Genomic DNA, 22117 nt, shown 5'->3' on the forward strand with positions numbered 1-22117 from the left:
CAAAAGCCGAACGAGTTACTTTCCGACGTTGTTTTAGATGTGCAAGTGCCAGTCAAAACTCGCGGTGAGGGCACTCTGCCGACCATTTCGCTAGTTAACACCGGTCTTGTTGTGTGTGTTTCAGGTTCAAGACCATCTCCAAGTACAAAATGGTCAACAGCAACATTCAGATGGTTTCGTACTGCTCAATTGCTACATTAAAACGGTATGTTTCTTTTTCAGAAATGGAAAAACACGACCGTGACAGGATTCGAACCTGCAATCTTCGGATCCGAAGTCCGACGCCTTATCCATTAGGCCACACGGTCACTGACGACCAAGTCTAACTTATATACGACCCATTTCGAAACGCTCACACCCCCTGAGGAACTGTGTTTTCGTTCCACACAGCCCCTGCCCCTTACTCTTTTCCACCCATTCGTTACATTCAACCTCTTACGAGACCGACCAAACATAGACAGGAAAACAAGACCACACACTTTGCGCATTCGGAATCGATGGCAGGGTGTCCCTCGCCGCATTTGCTACGATGGCCATTTGCTACTTATGCAGAAGCGGCGGCGGCGGCGACGACGACGACGACGACGACCGCGAGAGGCTCTGAGATTTGTGAGAAATACATCTATAAAATGTAATTCAGACTGCCTCGTCTCACCTTATGCTAAACCGCTTTGGCAAATGCTTTATCTGCGCCATTCGCCTTAATCACATCTGAGAGTAATTCTTAATAATACGCCTGTCGCTAATTGTTCCTCATCACAGATACTGCTTTCTATACGGCTACGATGCGCAACTGATTTCCAAGATTCGTCTTCCTCCTGTGAGGATGGAACTCACGACCCCTGGTTTACTAGACCAATGCTCTACCACTGACCAAAACAGGCGCCGCCTAGCGGCACTTTTGCGTACTTCGTCCGTACGGTCGTCTGAATCATCAGACTTCAGCTGACAACACTTCATATTTTCGACTAATATTTGCAGCTATGGCGACCCATTACTGCTTGGCTACACATCTGACACGTAGCCGTGTTCTTTCCAACCAAAACCACTTGCACTTCAGAACATGACTTTCACACATGTCTACAAAATCACCTTCAATTCAAATACAGTTTTCTAGCGACTGATGGAGACGTAGGCAAATTTATAGTTGCTATTTCCATTACATCACGTTAATCAGAAAATCGGTAATTTACTTCTGCAGCGGAAAAAATTCCGTTCCGGCCAGTGTAGGGCTCGAACCCACGACCCTGTGAATAAGAGTCTCATGCTCTACCGACTGAGCTAGCCGTGCTGCCTCGGTGGATACCTGATTGGCAGCAGATCACACAGTAATCGTTTGGGTTGGGTGGTCCCATACAGAATCTCTCCATGCTTCCTAATGTTTTCCTAACGTCACACTCGTCACGTACTTCACTTTTATTTCATAATCATTTCTGAGAGGTAAAGGAATTGCATGACAATCTGCAGAGCTAGCGGCGTCAAAATTAACACACATACTTGATGTGACTCAAAAGCCGAACGAGTTACTTTCCGACGTTGTTTTAGATGTGCAAGTGCCAGTCAAAACTCGCGGTGAGGGCACTCTGCCGACCATTTCGCTAGTTAACACCGGTCTTGTTGTGTGTGTTTCAGGTTCAAGACCATCTCCAAGTACAAAATGGTCAACAGCAACATTCAGACGGTTTCGTACTGCTCAATTGCTACATTAAAACGGTATGTTTCTTTTTCAGAAATGGAAAAACACGACCGTGACAGGATTCGAACCTGCAATCTTCGGATCCGAAGTCCGACGCCTTATCCATTAGGCCACACGGTCACTGACGACCAAGTGTAACTTATATACGACCCATTTCGAAACGCTCACACCCCCTGAGGAACTGTGTTTTCGTTCCACACAGCCCCTGCCCCTTACTCTTTTCCACCCATTCGTTACATTCAACCTCTTACGAGACCGACCAAACATAGACAGGAAAACAAGACCACACACTTTGCGCATTCGGAATCGATGGCAGGGTGTCCCTCGCCGCATTTGCTACGATGGCCATTTGCTACTTATGCAGAAGCGGCGGCGGCGACGACGACGACCGCGAGAGGCTCTGAGATTTGTGAGAAATACATCTATAAAATGTAATTCAGACTGCCTCGTCTCACCTTATGCTAAACCGCTTTGGCAAATGCTTTATCTGCGCCATTCGCCTTAATCACATCTGAGAGTAATTCTTAATAATACTCCTGTCGCTAATTGTTCCTCATCACAGATACTGTTTGCTATACGGCCACGATGCGCAACTGATTTCCAAAATTCGTCTTCCTCCTGTGAGGATGGAACTCACGACCCCTGGTTTACTAGACCAATGCTCTACCACTGACCTAAACAGGCGCCGCCTAGCGGCACTTTTGTGTACTTCGTCCGTATGGTTGTCTGAATCATCAGACTTCAGCTGACAACACTTCATATTTTCGACTAATATTTGCAGCAATGGCGACCCATTACTGCTTGGCTACACATCTGACACGTAGCCGATATTCTCTTCAAACAAAACCACCTGCACTTCAGAACATGACTTTCACACATGTCTACAAAATCACCTTCACTTCAAATACAGTTTTCTTGCGACTGATGGAGACGTAGGCAAATTTATAGTTGCTATTTCCATTACATCACGTTAATCAGAAAATCGGTAATTTACATCTGCAGCGGAAAAAAATTCCGTTCCGGCCAGCGTAGGGCTCGAACCCACGACCCTGTGAATAAGAGTCTCATGCTCTACCGACTGAGCTAGCCGTGCTGCCTCGGTGGATACCTGATTGGCAGCAGATCACACAGTAATCGTTTGGGTTGGGTGGTCCCATACAGAATCTCTCCATGCTTCCTAATGTTTTCCTAACGTCACACTCGTCACGTACTTCACTTTTATTTCATAATCATTTCTGAGAGGTAAAGGAATTGCATGACAATCTGCAGAGCTAGCGGCGTCAAAATTAACACACATACTTGATGTGACTCAAAAGCCGAACGAGTTACTTTCCGACGTTGTTTTAGATGTGCAAGTGCCAGTCAAAACTCGCGGTGAGGGCACTCTGCCGACCATTTCGCTAGTTAACACCGGTCTTGTTGTGTGTGTTTCAGGTTCAAGACCATCTCCAAGTACAAAATGGTCAACAGCAACATTCAGACGGTTTCGTACTGCTCAATTGCTACATTAAAACGGTATGTTTCTTTTTCAGAAATGGAAAAACACGACCGTGACAGGATTCGAACCTGCAATCTTCGGATCCGAAGTCCGACGCCTTATCCATTAGGCCACACGGTCACTGACGACCAAGTGTAACTTATATACGACCCATTTCGAAACGCTCACACCCCCTGAGGAACTGTGTTTTCGTTCCACACAGCCGCTGCCCCTTACTCTTTCCCACCCATTCGTTACATTCAACCTCTTACGAGACCGACCAAACATAGACAGGAAAACAAGACCACACACTTTGCGCATTCGGAATCGATGGCAGGGTGTCCCTCGCCGCATTTGCTACGATGGCCATTTGCTACTTATGCAGAAGCGGCGGCGGCGGCGACGACGACGACGACGACGACGACGACGACGACGACCGCGAGAGGCTCTGAGATTTGTGAGAAATACATCTATAAAATGTAATTCAGACTGCCTCGTCTCACCTTATGCTAAACCGCTTTGGCAAATGCTTTATCTGCGCCATTCGCCTTAATCACATCTGAGAGTAATTCTTAATAATACGCCTGTCGCTAATTGTTCCTCATCACAGATACTGCTTTCTATACGGCTACGATGCGCAACTGATTTCCAAGATTCGTCTTCCTCCTGTGAGGATGGAACTCACGACCCCTGGTTTACTAGACCAATGCTCTACCACTGACCTAAACAGGCGCCGCCTAGCGGCACTTTTGTGTACTTCGTCCGTATGGTTGTCTGAATCATCAGACTTCAGCTGACAACACTTCATATTTTCGACTAATATTTGCAGCTATGGCGACCCATTACTGCTTGGCTACACATCTGACACGTAGCCGTGTTCTTTCCAACCAAAACCACTTGCACTTCAGAACATGACTTTCACACATGTCTACAAAATCACCTTCAATTCAAATACAGTTTTCTAGGGACTGATGGAGACGTAGGCAAATTTATAGTTGCTATTTCCATTACATCACGTTAATCAGAAAATCGGTAATTTACTTCTGCAGCGGAAAAAATTCCGTTCCGGCCAGCGTAGGGCTCGAACCCACGAAACTGTGAATAAGAGTCTCATGCTCTACCGACTGAGCTAGCCGTGCTGCCTCGGTGGATACCTGATTGGCAGCAGATCACACAGTAATCGTTTGGGTTGGGTGGTCCCATACAGAATCTCTCCATGCTTCCTAATGTTTTCCTAACGTCACACTCGTCACGTACTTCACTTTTATTTCATAATCATTTCTGAGAGGTAAAGGAATTGCATGACAATCTGCAGAGCTAGCGGCGTCAAAATTAACACACATACTTGATGTGACTCAAAAGCCGAACGAGTTACTTTCCGACGTTGTTTTAGATGTGCAAGTGCCAGTCAAAACTCGCGGTGAGGGCACTCTGCCGACCATTTCGCTAGTTAACACCGGTCTTGTTGTGTGTGTTTCAGGTTCAAGACCATCTCCAAGTACAAAATGGTCAACAGCAACATTCAGACGGTTTCGTACTGCTCAATTGCTACATTAAAACGGTATGTTTCTTTTTCAGAAATGGAAAAACACGACCGTGACAGGATTCGAACCTGCAATCTTCGGATCCGAAGTCCGACGCCTTATCCATTAGGCCACACGGTCACTGACGACCAAGTGTAACTTATATACGACCCATTTCGAAACGCTCACACCCCCTGAGGAACTGTGTTTTCGTTCCACACAGCCCCTGCCCCTTACTCTTTTCCACCCATTCGTTACATTCAACCTCTTACGAGACCGACCAAACATAGACAGGAAAACAAGACCACACACTTTGCGCATTCGGAATCGATGGCAGGGTGTCCCTCGCCGCATTTGCTACGATGGCCATTTGCTACTTATGCAGAAGCGGCGGCGGCGGCGGCGGCGGCGGCGACGACGACGACGACGACCGCGAGAGGCTCTGAGATTTGTGAGAAATACATCTATAAAATGTAATTCAGACTGCCTCGTCTCACCTTATGCTAAACCGCTTTGGCAAATGCTTTATCTGCGCCATTCGCCTTAATCACATCTGAGAGTAATTCTTAATAATACGCCTGTCGCTAATTGTTCCTCATCACAGATACTGCTTTCTATACGGCTACGATGCGCAACTGATTTCCAAGATTCGTCTTCCTCCTGTGAGGATGGAACTCACGACCCCTGGTTTACTAGACCAATGCTCTACCACTGACCAAAACAGGCGCCGCCTAGCGGCACTTTTGCGTACTTCGTCCGTACGGTCGTCTGCATCATCAGACTTCAGCTGACAACACTTCATATTTTCGACTAATATTTGCAGCTATGGCGACCCATTACTGCTTGGCTACACATCTGACACGTAGCCGTGTTCTTTCCAACCAAAACCACTTGCACTTCAGAACATGACTTTCACACATGTCTACAAAATCACCTTCAATTCAAATACAGTTTTCTAGCGACTGATGGAGACGTAGGCAAATTTTAAAGTTGCTATTTCCATTACATCACGTTAATCAGAAAATCGGTAATTTACATCTGCAGCGGAAAAAATTCCGTTCCGGCCAGCATAGGGCTCGAACCCACGACCCTGTGAATATGAGTCTCATGCTCTACCGACTGAGCTAGCCGTGCTGCCTCGGTGGATACGTGATTGGCAGCAGATCACACAGTAATCGTTTGGGTTGGGTGGTCCCATACAGAATCTCTCCATGCTTCCTAATGTTTTCCTAACGTCACACTCGTCACGTACTTCACTTTTATTTCATAATCATTTCTGAGAGGTAAAGGAATTGCATGACAATCTGCAGAGCTGGCGGCGTCAAAATTAACACACATACTTGATGTGACTCAAAAGCCGAACGAGTTACTTTCCGACGTTGTTTTAGATGTGCAAGTGCCAGTCAAAACTCGCGGTGAGGGCACTCTGCCGACCATTTCGCTAGTTAACACCGGTCTTGTTGTGTGTGTTTCAGGTTCAAGACCATCTCCAAGTACAAAATGGTCAACAGCAACATTCAGACGGTTTCGTACTGCTCAATTGCTACATTAAAACGGTATGTTTCTTTTTCAGAAATGGAAAAACACGACCGTGACAGGATTCGAACCTGCAATCTTCGGATCCGAAGTCCGACGCCTTATCCATTAGGCCACACGGTCACTGACGACCAAGTGTAACTTATATACGACCCATTTCGAAACGCTCACACCCCCTGAGGAACTGTGTTTTCGTTCCACACAGCCCCTGCCCCTTACTCTTTTCCACCCATTCGTTACATTCAACCTCTTACGAGACCGACCAAACATAGACAGGAAAACAAGACCACACACTTTGCGCATTCGGAATCGATGGCAGGGTGTCCCTCGCCGCATTTGCTACGATGGCCATTTGCTACTTATGCAGAAGCGGCGGCGGCGGCGACGACGACGACGACGACGACCGCGAGAGGCTCTGAGATTTGTGAGAAATACATCTATAAAATGTAATTCAGACTGCCTCGTCTCACCTTATGCTAAACCGCTTTGGCAAATGCTTTATCTGCGCCATTCGCCTTAATCACATCTGAGAGTAATTCTTAATAATACGCCTGTCGCTAATTGTTCCTCATCACAGATACTGCTTTCTATACGGCTACGATGCCCAACTGATTTCCAAGATTCGTCTTCCTCCTGTGAGGATGGAACTCACGACCCCTGGTTTACTAGACCAATGCTCTACCACTGACCTAAACAGGCGCCGCCTTGCGGCACTTTTGTGTACTTCGTCCGTATGGTTGTCTGAATCATCAGACTTCAGCTGACAACACTTCATATTTTCGACTAATATTTGCAGCAATGGCGACCCATTACTGCTTGGCTACACATCTGACACGTAGCCGATATTCTCTTCAAACAAAACCACCTGCACTTCAGAACATGACTTTCACACATGTCTACAAAATCACCTTCACTTCAAATACAGTTTTCTTGCGACTGATGGAGACGTAGGCAAATTTATAGTTGCTATTTCCATTACATCACGTTAATCAGAAAATCGGTAATTTACATCTGCAGCGGAAAAAAATTCCGTTCCGGCCAGCGTAGGGCTCGAACCCACGACCCTGTGAATAAGAGTCTCATGCTCTACCGACTGAGCTAGCCGTGCTGCCTCGGTGGATACCTGATTGGCAGCAGATCACACAGTAATCGTTTGGGTTGGGTGGTCCCATACAGAATCTCTCCATGCTTCCTAATGTTTTCCTAACGTCACACTCGTCACGTACTTCACTTTTATTTCATAATCATTTCTGAGAGGTAAAGGAATTGCATGACAATCTGCAGAGCTAGCGGCGTCAAAATTAACACACATACTTGATGTGACTCAAAAGCCGAACGAGTTACTTTCCGACGTTGTTTTAGATGTGCAAGTGCCAGTCAAAACTCGCGGTGAGGGCACTCTGCCGACCATTTCGCTAGTTAACACCGGTCTTGTTGTGTGTGTTTCAGGTTCAAGACCATCTCCAAGTACAAAATGGTCAACAGCAACATTCAGACGGTTTCGTACTGCTCAATTGCTACATTAAAACGGTATGTTTCTTTTTCAGAAATGGAAAAACACGACCGCGACAGGATTCGAACCTGCAATCTTCGGATCCGAAGTCCGACGCCTTATCCATTAGGCCACACGGTCACTGACGACCAAGTGTAACTTATATACGACCCATTTCGAAACGCTCACACCCCCTGAGGAACTGTGTTTTCGTTCCACACAGCCGCTGCCCCTTACTCTTTCCCACCCATTCGTTACATTCAACCTCTTACGAGACCGACCAAACATAGACAGGAAAACAAGACCACACACTTTGCGCATTCGGAATCGATGGCAGGGTGTCCCTCGCCGCATTTGCTACGATGGCCATTTGCTACTTATGCAGAAGCGGCGGCGGCGGCGACGACGACGACGACGACGACGACCGCGAGAGGCTCTGAGATTTGTGAGAAATACATCTATAAAATGTAATTCAGACTGCCTCGTCTCACCTTATGCTAAACCGCTTTGGCAAATGCTTTATCTGCGCCATTCGCCTTAATCACATCTGAGAGTAATTCTTAATAATACGCCTGTCGCTAATTGTTCCTCATCACAGATACTGTTTGCTATACGGCCACGATGCGCAACTGATTTCCAAAATTCGTCTTCCTCCTGTGAGGATGGAACTCACGACCCCTGGTTTACTAGACCAATGCTCTACCACTGACCTAAACAGGCGCCGCCTAGCGGCACTTTTGTGTACTTCGTCCGTATGGTTGTCTGAATCATCAGACTTCAGCTGACAACACTTCATATTTTCGACTAATATTTGCAGCAATGGCGACCCATTACTGCTTGGCTACACATCTGACACGTAGCCGTGTTCTCTCCAACCAAAACCACTTGCACTTCAGAACATGACTTTCACACATGTCTACAAAATCACCTTCACTTCAAATACAGTTTTCTTGCGACTGATGGAGACGTAGGCAAATTTATAGTTGCTATTTCCATTACATCACGTTAATCAGAAAATCGGTAATTTACATCTGCAGCGGAAAAAAATTCCGTTCCGGCCAGCGTAGGGCTCGAACCCACGACCCTGTGAATAAGAGTCTCATGCTCTACCGACTGAGCTAGCCGTGCTGCCTCGGTGGATACCTGATTGGCAGCAGATCACACAGTAATCGTTTGGGTTGGGTGGTCCCATACAGAATCTCTCCATGCTTCCTAATGTTTTCCTAACGTCACACTCGTCACGTACTTCACTTTTATTTCATAATCATTTCTGAGAGGTAAAGGAATTGCATGACAATCTGCAGAGCTAGCGGCGTCAAAATTAACACACATACTTGATGTGACTCAAAAGCCGAACGAGTTACTTTCCGACGTTGTTTTAGATGTGCAAGTGCCAGTCAAAACTCGCGGTGAGGGCACTCTGCCGACCATTTCGCTAGTTAACACCGGTCTTGTTGTGTGTGTTTCAGGTTCAAGACCATCTCCAAGTACAAAATGGTCAACAGCAACATTCAGACGGTTTCGTACTGCTCAATTGCTACATTAAAACGGTATGTTTCTTTTTCAGAAATGGAAAAACACGACCGTGACAGGATTCGAACCTGCAATCTTCGGATCCGAAGTCCGACGCCTTATCCATTAGGCCACACGGTCACTGACGACCAAGTGTAACTTATATACGACCCATTTCGAAACGCTCACACCCCCTGAGGAACTGTGTTTTCGTTCCACACAGCCGCTGCCCCTTACTCTTTCCCACCCATTCGTTACATTCAACCTCTTACGAGACCGACCAAACATAGACAGGAAAACAAGACCACACACTTTGCGCATTCGGAATCGATGGCAGGGTGTCCCTCGCCGCATTTGCTACGATGGCCATTTGCTACTTATGCAGAAGCGGCGGCGGCGACGACGACGACCGCGAGAGGCTCTGAGATTTGTGAGAAATACATCTATAAAATGTAATTCAGACTGCCTCGTCTCACCTTGTGCTAAACCGCTTTGGCAAATGCTTTATCTGCGCCATTCGCCTTAATCACATCTGAGAGTAATTCTTAATAATACTCCTGTCGCTAATTGCTCCTCATCACAGATACTGTTTGCTATACGGCCACGATGCGCAACTGATTTCCAAAATTCGTCTTCCTCCTGTAAGGATGGAACTCACGACCCCTGGTTTACTAGACCAATGCTCTACCACTGACCTAAACAGGCGCCGCCTAGCGGCACTTTTGTGTACTTCGTCCGTATGGTTGTCTGAATCATCAGACTTCAGCTGACAACACTTCATATTTTCGACTAATATTTGCAGCAATGGCGACCCATTACTGCTTGGCTACACATCTGACACGTAGCCGTGTTCTCTCCAACCAAAACCACTTGCACTTCAGAACATGACTTTCACACATGTCTACAAAATCACCTTCACTTCAAATACAGTTTTCTAGCGACTGATGGAGACGTAGGCAAATTTATAGTTGCTATTTCCATTACATCACGTTAATCAGAAAATCGGTAATTTACATCTGCAGCGGAAAAAAATTCCGTTCCGGCCAGCGTAGGGCTCGAACCCACGACCCTGTGAATAAGAGTCTCATGCTCTACCGACTGAGCTAGCCGTGCTGCCTCGGTTGATACCTGATTGGCAGCAGATCACACAGTAATCGTTTGGGTTGGGTGGTCCCATACAGAATCTCTCCATGCTTCCTAATGTTTTCCTAACGTCACACTCGTCACGTACTTCACTTTTATTTCATAATCATTTCTGAGAGGTAAAGGAATTGCATGACAATCTGCAGAGCTAGCGGCGTCAAAATTAACACACATACTTGATGTGACTCAAAAGCCGAACGAGTTACTTTCCGACGTTGTTTTAGATGTGCAAGTGCCAGTCAAAACTCGCGGTGAGGGCACTCTGCCGACCATTTCGCTAGTTAACACCGGTCTTGTTGTGTGTGTTTCAGGTTCAAGACCATCTCCAAGTACAAAATGGTCAACAGCAACATTCAGACGGTTTCGTACTGCTCAATTGCTACATTAAAACGGTATGTTTCTTTTTCAGAAATGGAAAAACACGACCGTGACAGGATTCGAACCTGCAATCTTCGGATCCGAAGTCCGACGCCTTATCCATTTTTTTTCTTTTTTTTTTTTTTTTTTTTTTTTTTTTTTTTTCGGCTTCGGCTTCTTCTGTGCAATAAACAAAATAGCCTTCTTTGCCAGCAGAGGATAAGTGATTGTAATATGAAACTGTAAAATTGTACTTCTCCCCAATTGTTTTTGTTTAAGCGTCGTTTCGCTTAAATAAACGATTTTTGTTTATCTCGTTGGCTTGTCAACCAATGCCCAGTCGCTCGAATACAATTTTAAGCATATTGCCGTAGTTTTTCTTGTGGTCTTTATATTTCAGGGCGTTATAAAAAGCACACTTCAAGTACATGTAAAAATCAGTGGAATTGTCATTTCCCAGGTGATTAATTACGTAATTCACATAGTGTCCCATTAACCAATGGACCGAGTTGTTTTTTGCTGCTGGAAAATAGCAAGTCTGAGGCCTGAGGAATGTAACAGGGGGAAAATTTTCCACCGAAGATCTCGTAAGAAAAGCCAGTTGTTCCCTAATCCAATTACAGAGTTGTAGATTGCCACCGCACGTGAATCTGTGCACTAACGTGTCGATCAATTTACATTTGAGACATAGGTTCGTGTCGCTAACGCCGATTGCATGTAACCTTTCATTGGTGCTTACGGTCTCATTCACTGTTTTATACCACGCGGACTTGACGTCCGATGGTAGACCACGCATATTAATATTTTTCCATATGGCGTCCCAATCAGTGTGTGGGTATTTACTTTCCAATTTGTTTCTCCCCTCCATTTTCTTTCGATGGCACAGAATATCGCGGGCCGTGATCCGTCGTGAGTTGATGATGACACCGCCGAGATAGCTTAATTCCACAAAATATACACGAACGTACTGGAGCCGGTTATTTATTTTTTGCACATTCACCGGCGCCTGTAAACTGGCAGGCCTGACAACTTCAAATAATTTAGTTGTAATGCTATCAGCGTGGTCGCTAAGGATAGTGGCGGTCCTTTTTATAAAAAGCGCAGACGCCTTATTTCTGATGTCAACTAACCCCAAACCTCCATTCCTGGGATCTAAGGTCGCAGTTTTTGCGTCGACTCTGAATATATCCCCTCTCCAAAGATAGCTGGCAATGGTGGACATTATCTTTTTTCCAATCATTTTCGGTAGTGGGAAGATCTGTGCTATAAAGTAACTCCTGGAGAGAATGCAGTGGTTAATGAAAATCACCCTCTGAACTTGGTTCATGTTACGGTGGAGGTTTTCCCTTGTTGTTCCAAGAAGTTGTCCCGACGTATTTCTCCAATTGATAGCTGCCATTTTTAACGGACAAGGTGTCAGTGTTATTCCTAGTGCTTTGCATTGGGTGACCGTTGTGGCCCAGGCTAAGGTGGTATGTTGAAAACCCCGCAGGTTTAGGAGTTTGCTTTTGTTTGCGTTGACACCTGCTCCGGAGACTCTACAGTACTTTTTAATTAGCGTTTCCAATTTCAAAATGTCGTCGGGATTTCGCAGGACGACTCCGACATCATCGGCATAGGCGTTTATGACTGTTCGGTGACCAGATAATGTGATGCCAGTTAGAGTGGCATGAACACTGCGGAGGAAAGGTTCTAATGAAAGCACGAATAGGAACATGGAAAGGGGGCTTCCTTGAGGAACGCCGCGCCTGATCTGAATCTGCTTTGTCCTCTGGCAGTTAACTGATATACAAGCGCTGATGCCTGTTGCAACATTTCTGATCACACTTACGACTCGCTCATTAAAACCTATTTTGTTCAGTGTGGCACTAAGGAATCTATGATCCACACGATCAAATGCTTTCTGGAAGTCAATAAACATGATAGCACATTTTATGGTGGTCACAGCAGTGATTGCAATTATATCTCTATATTCAGCTATGCTTTTGAAAATGCTCTTGGTAGGCACACAGGACTGGTATGGACTTACTATCTTTTTGGCCAACTGTGAGAGTCTGTTGTTTAAAATTCTGCCGATGATTTTATAATCGGAGTTTAACAGGGAGATAGGACGAAAGTTGTTGAGGTTTCTTTTTGCAGCATTTTTTGGGATTAGTACTATTGTGCTCTCTTTAAAAACAGCAGGTAAATGCTTTCCCTGAAGCACCTCGTTCGTCATTCGGGTAAACATGTCACCAATCAGTGGCCAGTATCGTTTATAAAATTCAACAGGCAAACCATCCGGTCCCGGCGATTTCCTCAGAGGAGATTTGCAGATGATTCTGTGGATATCTTCGTTAGTACACTCAACGAGAAGGTCTTCGTTTTCCTCGTCCGAGACCTGTGGAGCTATGTAACTAAGGAACTCATCGAAGGACTCTTCACATACCGGGTTGGCAGTGTATAGGTCTTCGTAATATTTGTGCACTGCATTGACGATGTCTCTCTGAGTCGTGAGTGTCTCGCCAGTTTCAGACTGAAGTCCATCAATGAAGGTGCGTCTCCTGTTTCTTTCGTGCTTCAGTAGATGGTACAAGGAAGCATGTTCATCCTCCACGACTGTCTTAGCCTTGGATTTTAATTTCAGACCCTCCATCTGCTGTCTTTTAAGACTGAGCAATTTGGCCTTAGTTTGCTTGATATCTGCCAGACGGACGTTGGAAGTGTTTGCCTGCTCATATAAATTTCGCAGCATGGTATAATAAAATTCTATGGAATTTTTCAAGTCTTTCGATCGTTGTACACTATACTGGATGAGAACTTTTCTCAGTTTAGGCTTTGCCCTGTTGCACCACCAGTCTAGTACTGAGACGTGTCTATCTGCAGAGCGGAGGCACAATGCCCACGCTTCTGTCAAACTTTCTTCTAATCCGTCGTCCTGCATCAGTGACGTATTAAGGTGCCATGAACTTCTAAAACGGCGAGTGGGTTGCGCAGTAAGGTTGATGGAAGCTAACACGGAGCTATGATCAGAAAAGTAAACTGGAATCGTCTCTGCTTTAATGAAGGAGCTAACTAGACTTTGCGATATGTAGAGTCTGTCGATCCTGCTACGTGAGTGAGGACCTAGGAATGTAAATGCCACAAATGTGGGATACATTATTTCCCAAGCATCTTTAAGCTGTAAAACAGTGACGAAACGCTTCAGTTCAGTGCAGTTATTAAAATTCGGAACCTGGTCTTTCTTATTTATCACACAATTAAAATCACCGCCTATTATAAGATCTTTTGGGTTTTTCCGTAATAAATAAATGATTTCTTCTTTATAGAACTGTGCTCTTTCCATTCTATTGGATGTGCCAGAAGGGGCATACAGATTGATAAGGGTAGAACCAAAGACTTTTATACCTATCGCTCTGCCGGAGTCCAACCTCTCGATATCCGAGACAGGAATCCCCTCCCTGACTAAAATTGCTGTACCGACGTTGGTGTCAAGTGAGACATTTAAGATCGCCAAATATCCAGGCACTGTAAGATTAGTCAGCACTACTTGCTGTAGGAAAGCAATGTCCGTCCCTGACTCATATAAATAATCCTTGAGCGCTGTAACTTTAGTCACGGATGTAATCCTGTTAATATTGATAGTCGTAATTGTATATGCCTGGGACATTTAGTTTGCATAAAAAGTAAATAAGTGATTAAAAAGATAACAAAATATTAATAAAAAAAAAAAAGAAAAGAGATGTGCAGCTTCTAGAAGGGAGAAACGACTCCGCTTAAACAAACATCTAAAAGAATAGTCAGTATTTGAAGCTCGGTAAACACTTCATCTGGTTCCTCTGAAATATGACTAAGACAGTAGTACAATTAGAAATGAAACTGGTTCAACAAAATCCTTTTTTTTTTTTTCATCTTACAGCCTCATTTTGGTGTAGGATTCCGAACATCTCGGGTTTTAGTTTTACCGAGGGGCTTTGCATCACTAATGTCACTTGAAGGTACCTCCTTAGGTCTTTCCGTGATGATTTCATACAAGACGTTCTTGGCCGTCGCTTCCTCTTGTGCTGGTTGTTGTTTGCTTTGGTTACGGGAAGCTTTGAGAGTAGGTTGCGGTTTGAGTCGGCGTCTTCGGACATCTTGGTTCAACGCGCCGTCAGTCGGATTGTCTATCTTTACCACCGTTGTGACCGAAGCTGCCTCAACAGCGTCCTTTTTACGAGTGCCATTTCCTTGTTCTTCCGTCACTAGCTCCAGAGCACTGACTGAGTCGGCGGTTTGTGGGTCTGTAAGTTCTTGAGTTGGGTTCCGCTCCGTCACCTCCTGTGCTTCGGAGTGCGCCTCATCCGTCTCCGCGACAATCGTTACTGCGTCCCCTCCGTGGACCGTTTGTACCTGTTCAGCCGCCGACAGCGGCCGGGTTGCCTCAGCGGCTGTCGGCACGTCAATACATGTACTGTTTGTTTCCTCGAGCACATCCGCATTACATTGCTTCTGCTTGCGGGTGGAAGGCGAATTACGGGCGGACTCGCCGTCCGAGCCGTCATCGGTCGTTTCCAACGGTCGCTTCTTATTCGGGAGATCGCAATCGGGAACAGAAGGGTGTGATGTAATGACGCTCAGGGGAGGGAACTCCGTAGTAGTTATGGCGGGCACTGCAGAAGTACATGCACCACTGTCGTTAACCGAAAGAAGGGAAGTGCTATTTGGTAAGACATCGCTGAGGGTCAGTTTTTGACGCTGTGTTAGATTGTTCCGAAGAACAAAAACACGGCGCGGACAATCTTGTCGGAAATGACCTGTCTCATTGCAAATATTGCACGTGCGCTCCTGACCAGAATACACAACATGTGCTTTATGGCCTGCAACGGATATATGGGACGGAATGTTGGCTTTCACCTCCATTTCAACGGATCTAATGCCATTAAAACACTGTATCTTGTAAAGCTTCGACCATCTTTCGTTATAGATAGATTTAACTTCGCCATATTTAGATAGAGCGTCCTTGATCAACTGATTATCAATTTCAATTGGAACATTCAAAATCCTGACATTGGTGTACATGATATCAGCTTTTCGTACAGAGACATTACTTTTTGAACCGTCTCGGTGAACAAATTCGACGGAATTACCCCATTTTGCAAGCAACTTATCGACTGTCACTGAGTTCAGAAATTTAACAAAAACACAGTATTTTTCAGCATCCAATTGCGTGGTATGAACAGAGTCAGAATTTATACCGATTACCTCAGTCAGCCAATCGTGGATTTCCAGCGCAGTGGGTTGGACCGGCCGTGTTTCTTTCTCGAACGAGAAGACTAAAGTATTCTTCCTGACGGTGTCAGACATGGTCGTCGGTTCCGACGAAATTCCGGCAACAACCGAAATTGCGGCGAAGCACGAAACGTGGAACGGACGAAAGCACTATAAAAACACTTATCAGAGACACCACTCAAAAAATAACAGCGAAAATGTACAGCTAACTTCACGTAAACACCAAACACGGGCGATAGCGCTAACGTACGCGGAGTAAACAACAAGCACGTCCGACCGCGGCGACGGCTAAAGCCAGAATGTATCCATTAGGCCACACGGTCACTGACGACCAAGTGTAACTTATATACGACCCATTTCGAAACGCTCACACCCCCTGAGGAACTGTGTTTTCGTTCCACACAGCCCCTGCCCCTTACTGTTTTCCACCCATTCGTTACATTCAACCTCTTACGAGACCGACCAAACATAGACAGGAAAACAAGACCACACACTTTGCGCATTCGGAATCGATGGCAGGGTGTCCCTCGCCGCATTTGCTACGATGGCCATTTGCTACTTATGCAGAAGCGGCGGCGGCGACGACGACGACCGCGAGAGGCTCTGAGATTTGTGAGAAATACATCTATAAAATGTAATTCAGACTGCCTCGTCTCACCTTATGCTAAACCGCTTTGGCAAATGCTTTATCTGCGCCATTCGCCTTAATCACATCTGAGAGTAATTCTTAATAATACTCCTGTCGCTAATTGTTCCTCATCACAGATACTGTTTGCTATACGGCCACGATGCGCAACTGATTTCCAAAATTCGTCTTCCTCCTGTGAGGATGGAACTCACGACCCCTGGTTTACTAGACCAATGCTCTACCACTGACCTAAACAGGCGCCGCCTAGCGGCACTTTTGTGTACTTCGTCCGTATGGTTGTCTGAATCATCAGACTTCAGCTGACAACACTTCATATTTTCGACTAATATTTGCAGCAATGGCGACCCATTACTGCTTGGCTACACATCTGACACGTAGCCGTGTTCTCTCCAACCAAAACCACTTGCACTTCAGAACATGACTTTCACACATGTCTACAAAATCACCTTCACTTCAAATACAGTTTTCTTGCGACTGATGGAGACGTAGGCAAATTTATAGTTGCTATTTCCATTACATCACGTTAATCAGAAAATCGGTAATTTACATCTGCAGCGGAAAAAAATTCCGTTCCGGCCAGCGTAGGGCTCGAACCCACGACCCTGTGAATAAGAGTCTCATGCTCTACCGACTGAGCTAGCCGTGCTGCCTCGGTGGATACCTGATTGGCAGCAGATCACACAGTAATCGTTTGGGTTGGGTGGTCCCATACAGAATCTCTCCATGCTTCCTAATGTTTTCCTAACGTCACACTCGTCACGTACTTCACTTTTATTTCATAATCATTTCTGAGAGGTAAAGGAATTGCATGACAATCTGCAGGGCTAGCGGCGTCAAAATTAACACACATACTTGATGTGACTCAAAAGCCGAACGAGTTACTTTCCGACGTTGTTTTAGATGTGCAAGTGCCAGTCAAAACTCGCGGTGAGGGCACTCTGCCGACCATTTCGCTAGTTAACACCGGTCTTGTTGTGTGTGTTTCAGGTTCAAGACCATCTCCAAGTACAAAATGGTCAACAGCAACATTCAGACGGTTTCGTACTGCTCAATTGCTACATTAAAACGGTATGTTTCTTTTTCAGAAATGGAAAAACACGACCGTGACAGGATTCGAACCTGCAATCTTCGGATCCGAAGTCCAACGCCTTATCCATTAGGCCACACGGTCACTGACGACCAAGTGTAACTTATATACGACCCATTTCGAAACGCTCACACCCCCTGAGGAACTGTGTTTTCGTTCCACACAGCCCCTGCCCCTTACTCTTTTCCACCCATTCGTTACATTCAACCTCTTACGAGACCGACCAAACATAGACAGGAAAACAAGACCACACACTTTGCGCATTCGGAATCGATGGCAGGGTGTCCCTCGCCGCATTTGCTACGATGGCCATTTGCTACTTATGCAGAAGCGGCGGCGGCGACGACGACGACGACGACGACGACGACGACGACGACGACGACCGCAAGAGGCTCTGAGATTTGTGAGAAATACATCTATAAAATGTAATTCAGACTGCCTCGTCTCACCTTATGCTAAACCGCTTTGGCAAATGCTTTATCTGCGCCATTCGCCTTAATCACATCTGAGAGTAATTCTTAATAATACGCCTGTCGCTAATTGCTCCTCATCACAGATACTGCTTTCTATACGGCTACGATGCGCAACTGATTTCCAAGATTCGTCTTCCTCCTGTGAGGATGGAACTCACGACCCCTGGTTTACTAGACCAATGCTCTACCACTGACCTAAACAGGCGCCGCCTAGCGGCACTTTTGTGTACTTCGTCCGTATGGTTGTCTGAATCATCAGACTTCAGCTGACAACACTTCATATTTTCGACTAATATTTGCAGCAATGGCGACCCATTACTGCTTGGCTACACATCTGACACGTAGCCGATATTCTCTTCAAACAAAACCACCTGCACTTCAGAACATGACTTTCACACATGTCTACAAAATCACCTTCAATTCAAATACAGTTTTCTAGCGACTGATGGAGACGTAGGCAAATTTATAGTTGCTATTTCCATTACACCACGTTAATCAGAAAATCGGTAATTTACTTCTGCAGCGGAAAAAATTCCGTTCCGGCCAGCGTAGGGCTCGAACCCACGACCCTGTGAATAAGAGTCTCATGCTCTACCGACTGAGCTAGCCGTGCTGCCTCGGTGGATACCTGATTGGCAGCAGATCACACAGTAATCGTTTGGGTTGGGTGGTCCCATACAGAATCTCTCCATGCTTCCTAATGTTTTCCTAACGTCACACTCGTCACGTACTTCACTTTTATTTCATAATCATTTCTGAGAGGTAAAGGAATTGCATGACAATCTGCAGAGCTAGCGGCGTCAAAATTAACACACATACTTGATGTGACTCAAAAGCCGAACGAGTTACTTTCCGACGTTGTTTTAGATGTGCAAGTGCCAGTCAAAACTCGCGGTGAGGGCACTCTGCCGACCATTTCGCTAGTTAACACCGGTCTTGTTGTGTGTGTTTCAGGTTCAAGACCATCTCCAAGTACAAAATGGTCAACAGCAACATTCAGACGGTTTCGTACTGCTCAATTGCTACATTAAAACGGTATGTTTCTTTTTCAGAAATGGAAAAACACGACCGTGACAGGATTCGAACCTGCAATCTTCGGATCCGAAGTCCGACGCCTTATCCATTTTTTATTTATTTATTTTTTTTTTTTTTTTCGGCTTCGGCTTCTTCTGTGCAATAAACAAAATAGCCTTCTTTGCCAGCAGAGGATAAGTGATTGTAATATGAAACTGTAAAATTGTACTTCTCCCCAATTGTTTTTGTTTAAGCGTCGTTTCGCTTAAATAAACGATTTTTGTTTATCTCGTTGGCTTGTCAACCAATGCCCAGTCGCTCGAATACAATTTTAAGCATATTGCCGTAGTTTTTCTTGTGGTCTTTATATTTCAGGGCGTTATAAAAAGCACACTTCAAGTACATGTAAAAATCAGTGGAATTGTCATTTCCCAGGTGATTAATTACGTAATTCACATAGTGTCCCATTAACCAATGGACCGAGTTGTTTTTTGCTGCTGGAAAATAGCAAGTCTGAGGCCTGAGGAAAGTAACAGGGGGAAAATTTTCCACCGAAGATCTCGTAAGAAAAGCCAGTTGTTCCCTAATCCAATTACAGAGTTGTAGATTGCCACCGCACGTGAATCTGTGCACTAACGTGTCGATCAATTTACATTTGAGACATAGGTTCGTGTCGCTAACGCCGATTGCATGTAACCTTTCATTGGTGCTTACGGTCTCATTCACTGTTTTATACCACGCTGACTTGACGTCCGATGGTAGACCACGCATATTAATATTTTTCCATATGGCGTCCCAATCAGTGTGTGGGTATTTACTTTCCAATTTGTTTCTCCCCTCCATTTTCTTTCGATGGCACAGAATATCGCGGGCCGTGATCCGTCGTGAGTTGATGATGACACCGCCGAGATATCTGAATTCCACAAAATATACACGAACGTACTGGAGCCGGTTATTTATTTTTTGCACATTCACCGGCGCCTGTAAACTGGCAGGCCTGACAACTTCAAATAATTTAGTTGTAATGCTATCAGCGTGGTCGCTAAGGATAGTGGCGGTCCTTTTTATAAAAAGCGCAGACGCCTTATTTCTGATGTCAACTAACCCCAAACCTCCATTCCTGGGATCTAAGGTCGCAGTTTTTGCGTCGACTCTGAATATATCCCCTCTCCAAAGATAGCTGGCAATGGTAGACATTATCTTTTTTCCAATCATTTTCGGTAGTGGGAAGATCTGTGCTATAAAGTAACTCCTGGAGAGAATGCAGTGGTTAATGAAAATCACCCTCTGAACTTGGTTCATGTTACGGTGGAGGTTTTCCCTTGTTGTTCCAAGAAGTTGTCCCGACGTATTTCTCCAATTGATAGCTGCCATTTTTAACGGACAAGGTGTCAGTGTTATTCCTAGTGCTTTGCATTGGGTGACCGTTGTGGCCCAGGCTAAGGTGGTATGTTGAAAACCCCGCAGGTTTAGGAGTTTGCTTTTGTTTGCGTTGACACCTGCTCCGGAGACTCTACAGTACTTTTTAATTAGCGTTTCCAATTTCAAAATGTCGTCGGGATTTCGCAGGACGACTCCGACATCATCGGAATAGGCGTTTATGACTGTTCGGTGACCAGATAATGTGATGCCAGTTAGAGTGGCATGAACACTGCGGAGGAAAGGTTCTAATGAAAGCACGAATAGGAACATGGAAAGGGGACTTCCTTGAGGAACGCCGCGCCTGATCTGAATCTGCTTTGTCCTCTGGCAGTTAACTGATATACAAGCGCTGATGCCTGTTGCAACATTTCTGATCACACTTACGACTCGCTCATTAAAACCTATTTTGTTCAGTGTGGCACTAAGGAATCTATGATCCACACGATCAAATGCTTTCTGGAAGTCAATAAACATGATAGCACATTTTATGGTGGTCACAGCAGTGATTGCAATTATATCTCTATATTCAGCTATGCTTTTGAAAATGCTCTTGGTAGGCACACAGGACTGGTATGGACTTACTATCTTTTTGGCCAACTGTGAGAGTCTGTTGTTTAAAATTCTGCCGATGATTTTATAATCGGAGTTTAACAGGGAGATAGGACGAAAGTTGTTGAGGTTTCTTTTTGCAGCATTTTTTGGGATTAGTACTATTGTGCTCTCTTTAAAAACAGCAGGTAAATGCTTTCCCTGAAGCACCTCGTTCGTCATTCGGGTAAACATGTCACCAATCAGTGGCCAGTATCGTTTATAAAATTCAACAGGCAAACCATCCGGTCCCGGCGATTTCCTCAGAGGAGATTTGCAGATGATTCTGTGGATATCTTCGTTAGTACACTCAACGAGAAGGTCTTCGTTTTCCTCGTCCGAGACCTGTGGAGCTATGTAACTAAGGAACTCATCGAAGGACTCTTCACATACCGGGTTGGCAGTGTATAGGTCTTCGTAATATTTGTGCACTGCATTGACGATGTCTCTCTGAGTCGTGAGTGTCTCGCCAGTTTCAGACTGAAGTCCATCAATGAAGGTGCGTCTCCTGTTTCTTTCGTGCTTCAGTAGATGGTACAAGGAAGCATGTTCATCCTCCACGACTGTCTTAGCCTTGGATTTTAATTTCAGACCCTCCATCTGCTGTCTTTTAAGACTGAGCAATTTGGCCTTAGTTTGCTTGATATCTGCCAGACGGACGTTGGAAGTGTTTGCCTGCTCATATAAATTTCACAGCATGGTATAATAAAATTCTATGGAATTTTTCAAGTCTTTCGATCGTTGTACACTATACTGGATGAGAACTTTTCTCAGTTTAGGCTTTGCCCTGTTGCACCACCAGTCTAGTACTGAGACGTGTCTATCTGCAGAGCGGAGGCACAATGCCCACGCTTCTGTCAAACTTTCTTCTAATCCGTCGTCCTGCATCAGTGACGTA

The 22117-nt window shown here is 45.2% G+C and overlaps 16 non-coding genes across 16 annotated transcripts; all 16 read right to left on the bottom strand.

Moving 5' to 3' along the window:
- Positions 1–235: 235 nt before the first annotated feature.
- Positions 236–308, bottom strand: Trnar-ucg (transfer RNA arginine (anticodon UCG)). Its single transcript has one exon. It is a non-coding gene; the product is annotated as a tRNA-Arg (tRNA).
- Positions 309–1218: 910 nt separating this feature from the next.
- Positions 1219–1295, bottom strand: Trnak-cuu (transfer RNA lysine (anticodon CUU)). Its single transcript has one exon. It is a non-coding gene; the product is annotated as a tRNA-Lys (tRNA).
- Positions 1296–1743: 448 nt separating this feature from the next.
- Trnar-ucg (transfer RNA arginine (anticodon UCG)) lies at positions 1744–1816 on the bottom strand. Its single transcript has one exon. It is a non-coding gene; the product is annotated as a tRNA-Arg (tRNA).
- Positions 1817–2716: 900 nt separating this feature from the next.
- Positions 2717–2793, bottom strand: Trnak-cuu (transfer RNA lysine (anticodon CUU)). The gene has a single exon. It is a non-coding gene; the product is annotated as a tRNA-Lys (tRNA).
- Positions 2794–3241: 448 nt separating this feature from the next.
- On the bottom strand, positions 3242–3314 carry Trnar-ucg (transfer RNA arginine (anticodon UCG)). Its single transcript has one exon. It is a non-coding gene; the product is annotated as a tRNA-Arg (tRNA).
- Positions 3315–4764: 1450 nt separating this feature from the next.
- On the bottom strand, positions 4765–4837 carry Trnar-ucg (transfer RNA arginine (anticodon UCG)). Its single transcript has one exon. It is a non-coding gene; the product is annotated as a tRNA-Arg (tRNA).
- A 920-nt stretch (positions 4838–5757) lies between these two features.
- Positions 5758–5834, bottom strand: Trnam-cau (transfer RNA methionine (anticodon CAU)). The gene has a single exon. It is a non-coding gene; the product is annotated as a tRNA-Met (tRNA).
- A 448-nt stretch (positions 5835–6282) lies between these two features.
- Trnar-ucg (transfer RNA arginine (anticodon UCG)) lies at positions 6283–6355 on the bottom strand. The gene has a single exon. It is a non-coding gene; the product is annotated as a tRNA-Arg (tRNA).
- Positions 6356–7267: 912 nt separating this feature from the next.
- Positions 7268–7344, bottom strand: Trnak-cuu (transfer RNA lysine (anticodon CUU)). Its single transcript has one exon. It is a non-coding gene; the product is annotated as a tRNA-Lys (tRNA).
- Positions 7345–7792: 448 nt separating this feature from the next.
- Trnar-ucg (transfer RNA arginine (anticodon UCG)) lies at positions 7793–7865 on the bottom strand. The gene has a single exon. It is a non-coding gene; the product is annotated as a tRNA-Arg (tRNA).
- A 914-nt stretch (positions 7866–8779) lies between these two features.
- Trnak-cuu (transfer RNA lysine (anticodon CUU)) lies at positions 8780–8856 on the bottom strand. The gene has a single exon. It is a non-coding gene; the product is annotated as a tRNA-Lys (tRNA).
- A 448-nt stretch (positions 8857–9304) lies between these two features.
- Trnar-ucg (transfer RNA arginine (anticodon UCG)) lies at positions 9305–9377 on the bottom strand. The gene has a single exon. It is a non-coding gene; the product is annotated as a tRNA-Arg (tRNA).
- Positions 9378–10276: 899 nt separating this feature from the next.
- Trnak-cuu (transfer RNA lysine (anticodon CUU)) lies at positions 10277–10353 on the bottom strand. The gene has a single exon. It is a non-coding gene; the product is annotated as a tRNA-Lys (tRNA).
- A 6855-nt stretch (positions 10354–17208) lies between these two features.
- On the bottom strand, positions 17209–17285 carry Trnak-cuu (transfer RNA lysine (anticodon CUU)). Its single transcript has one exon. It is a non-coding gene; the product is annotated as a tRNA-Lys (tRNA).
- A 448-nt stretch (positions 17286–17733) lies between these two features.
- Positions 17734–17806, bottom strand: Trnar-ucg (transfer RNA arginine (anticodon UCG)). The gene has a single exon. It is a non-coding gene; the product is annotated as a tRNA-Arg (tRNA).
- A 929-nt stretch (positions 17807–18735) lies between these two features.
- Positions 18736–18812, bottom strand: Trnak-cuu (transfer RNA lysine (anticodon CUU)). The gene has a single exon. It is a non-coding gene; the product is annotated as a tRNA-Lys (tRNA).
- Between the last annotated feature and the right edge of the window lie 3305 nt (positions 18813–22117).

Source organism: Schistocerca gregaria, unplaced genomic scaffold (assembly GCF_023897955.1).
Source record: "Schistocerca gregaria isolate iqSchGreg1 unplaced genomic scaffold, iqSchGreg1.2 ptg000180l, whole genome shotgun sequence".
NCBI classification, from domain to species: Eukaryota; Metazoa; Arthropoda; class Insecta; order Orthoptera; family Acrididae; genus Schistocerca; species Schistocerca gregaria.